Raw genomic sequence first — 4,035 nt, 5'->3', positions numbered from 1 at the left:
GGTTCCCCACATAGTACACTGACTCGGGATTTGATGGACAATCAAAAGAATGACCTTCCCCACAGTACATACAGGAAACTAATTCGTACGGACTTGGTGACCGAGTTGCAAAATTATTAGTACTATTAGCGGTAAACTATTTTAACATAGAGGAAATAGACGATACCTGAGCTGATAACGAAGTGAGGGTGTCAACTTCATGGACTTTGTCTACACTTCTTCCTAAAGCCTTACAATTTTTTGGCCATTGATAGTTATTACTCCTGATCCTCTCGATGATTTCATAAGCCTCATTATAAGACTTAGACACAATTGCACCATTCGCAGAAGCATCTACCATCAATCTTGCATGTGCATTGAACTATTATAGCATGTCTCTAACTGAATACAATGAGGAATCTTATGATGAGGACACTTATGAAGTAGCTCCTTGAATCGTTCCCAAGCCTTATACAAAGACTCGTCATCCAATTGTTGGAAAGTTGTTATCTCGTTCCTCATCTTAGTGTTCTTGCTAGGCGGGAAATTCTTAACCAAAAATCTTTCTGCTAATTCTTTCCATGTAGATATGGAACTTAGTGGCAATGAATTGATCCATGCCCGTGCTCGATCTTGCAACGAGTACGAAAATAACTTCAACCTCAGTGCGCCTTTAGTCACACTCACTATCTTGAATGGATCACTCACCTTCATAAAAAATCGAACGTGGAGATGTAGATCTTCCGTGGGCATACCACTAAATTGGCCCACCGTTTGTAGTATTTGAAACATCACTAGTTTCAATTCATTGGGTTGCCTCAATATCTGGCCTTCTAATTCCTGGATTTAACTTACTGAAAAGTGGCACAGCATATTGTCTGATGCAAGGTCCATCTCGACTTGTCTTTGAGTTGTTCATTCATGTCTTCTTTGTTTGAAAGTTCGCTCAATTTGAGGGTCTATAAGGAGTAAATTGATAATTCGATCTATGCTCATAAACACCTGAAAAGAAAATCACAAAATTAAAAATAATAAGTTAGTAATGTTAAAAATAAATCAAATTGGAAAAAATAATTTCACGAAAGAAATGACTATGGCAACAGTTGACAATCCCCGGCAACGGTGCCAAAAACTTGTAATGCGTAGGTTTGTGCAATTGTATACAGCCGTCATCAAGTAATAAGTAAGTATCGAGTTATCGTCTCTATAGGGATTGCATTTGTGCTAAGTCACTTAATTTGTACAATTATATTAACAATTTGGTAAATAAAAACACAATTTAGTTGAGAAGTGATGATTAAAATATATTAGACTAAATGCAATGATCCCTAATGCAAATTAACCTAAGTATGCAAACTATATGAATGAAATAGATTTTAGCAAAATTAAACACAATTTGCAACAATTATAACATAAATAAACTAGGAAAAATACTTTAATTAAACTCAACTTATTATCAACATGCTTAGTAATATTCGGAAAAACATTTCATGGCAACTCGATCTTTCATGAGTTTGGAAACCACGTTAGGTCCTTTCAGAATCCTTTACTTAGTAAATACACATTTTACTGATCCTTATTTACTGAGGATTTCTTAGTATTAATGCAAGGTAATAGGAATGTGTTAGGTTTGAAACAGTTTAATAACACAAATCTAAAAATTATGCAGATAACAGAGCCTAGTTATGGTTGTTATGCAACCTGCAATTTAATCAGGTTAGGATCTAAATTGAGCATGCACATTTCAATTATGCGTCCACTAGCCATCTTCTGGTTAGGATTGCTCAGCTAATTTAGGTGCATTTCAATCATGTATGAACTAAATACAAACTTGATTTTAATTGAAAACATGATCGATTGAGGCACAAACATTATAAGCATGAATCTAATAAATATTATTTAATGAAAGTAATCATCCTCGCTTAAATAAAATTAATCTAATATTGTTGTAAATAAGAACAAAGAACACATAGAAAACATCTTTTAATTAAATTAAAGAAAAGAAAGATTAAACCCAATTCTGAGTGGCTGTCACCCAAGACTCTGACTGACGAGGCTCCTTTGTTCCTTTACTTTACTCTTTTGTTGATGGTTCTCTAAGGTGGCCGACCAAGGGTTCTTTGAGAGGCTCAAATGCTAAAATCTTTATGAAAAAATGATGATAGGCATGGGGAGAAAAGAAGAATGCTAAGAGAATGAATGAGGAATAAAGGATGAGTGATGAGGGATGAGTAGAAATGTGAGAATGAGGTCTTATTTATAGGAGAGTAGAGGGGGATAGTTTACTAAAAAATAGGAGTTTTCATCTTTTGAAGCATCTTCCATGGATGACTGGACATAAATTGAGGAAGTTGAGCTGATTTTTGCTTAATTTTTGGTCAATTTGAATGCCACAACAACTCAAGACTGAGACTCGTCAAGTGCAAATCTTCAGGTAAATTTCTAATTTCTTCAACTCTTCAAGGACCTTGTGCAATTAAACCAAAAAGTGGTTTATGGACAGCCATGTGTAGCCGAATTTTGGGTTGACTTGGTCCCCAATTTGGACGGTTTTGTAATCCAACAAAGCTATCGACCTGTCTAGAATAAATCAACAAGTTAGAGGACCAAAGAATAAAATTTATTCAATTAATTTAATTAATTTAAAACCCAAATTATTAATGAAATATTTTAAAATGAATTATTAAATATAATTTTATATTTTATTATTTAATTTAATTATGCATGGCCCACTTTATGTCTTAAAAATATAATTTATTCAAATAAATATAAAATAAGCCATTTATTGTATGAAAACTATATAATAAAGCATAAAATCATATTTTAATAATTTCTATGTCCTAATTTCATATTTTCATATATTTCATTAATTTATTAAACAATTATTTAGTTTTAACAACAATTTTAAGTAAAAAGGTGATAAATGACTTAGGAAAAATCCTATATATAATAACCACTGAACCAGATACACACTTATGTCAAATATTTATTGAAACAAAAATAAATTATTCAGGGCATTATAAATTACATGTTTAATTGATAAAAGGACCAAATTGCATGAAATGCAAAAGTTGAGTTCTAGTAGTTATGAAATTCAAAATTTGAGGTATGTATATGGAAAATAGACCATTAAGAGGAGTTAGAGGTAAGCATGATAATTCATCCATGGAAAATTAAATAAAGAAAATGACTAAATTGGAAAGATGAAATAATAAAAGATGATATTTTAATTAAATAAGAAATATAATCATTTTATATCATCTTTCCCAAATTAAAGACATGGAAACCTATTTATGGGTGTTGAACTCAAGCAAGCTATTTTGGCTTAATTAGGTATGTTTTCTAGTCTCGTTTTTAATAATTTTCATATTTCCGATATCGTAATAGCTTAATCTAGCTATCTCTGGGATTAATTTGTAAAGTTATCAAAGCGATAAGATTTTTCCATGGATGAATATAGTTGAATTATGAAATTTTATTGTAGAAATGAAAAGTTGTTGATAGATAAACAATTTTTGTAAAGAGAATTTTGATGAAATTATGATTTAGGGACTAAATTGAAAAGTTGTAAAATTCATAGAAAAATTTTGAATTTCATGAAATACATGGGCTGCTATTGTGATATGTAAAAATTGGCTAGGCTTGGAATAAGGATTAAATTTCATTTTGAATTTCATCCCTAGGGACGAGTCACGTTTATGTTCTCGTATGAGCATTCCCGAATATAAATTGATGGGTTACAGTTTTTTACACTTCAAGTGAATTACCTGTGTATCCATCGATATTTCAAATAAATGCAATGGGAAAAGTTCCGACATGGAATAATTTGAACTTGAGATGAATTATTATGGAAATTTATATGTTATATGAATATATGATGTGGAAAATAGATGTATATGAAAATTGTTACATGATGAGCTTATTTTTGTTTCTTGATATTCACATGAAATACATGACTAACATGTTTCTTGAGGTTATAAGTGTCAAGACAAATTGCCAAATTTCTTTGGATGAATTTTGCATGCTTACTTTGAATGTAAATGAATGGTAAGTTAA

General features: G+C 31.2%; 1 non-coding gene across 1 annotated transcript; it reads left to right on the top strand.

Moving 5' to 3' along the window:
- Positions 1–397: 397 nt before the first annotated feature.
- Positions 398–504, top strand: LOC121208062 (small nucleolar RNA R71). The gene has a single exon (XR_005903081.1). It is a non-coding gene; the product is annotated as a small nucleolar RNA R71 (small nucleolar RNA).
- The last annotated feature ends 3,531 nt before the right edge of the window (positions 505–4,035 follow it).

This window comes from Gossypium hirsutum, chromosome A01 (assembly GCF_007990345.1).
Source record: "Gossypium hirsutum isolate 1008001.06 chromosome A01, Gossypium_hirsutum_v2.1, whole genome shotgun sequence".
Lineage (NCBI taxonomy): Eukaryota > Viridiplantae > Streptophyta > Magnoliopsida > Malvales > Malvaceae > Gossypium > Gossypium hirsutum.
Note: the sequence above shows the minus strand (reverse complement) of the source record. Positions and strands in the feature narration are given on the sequence as shown.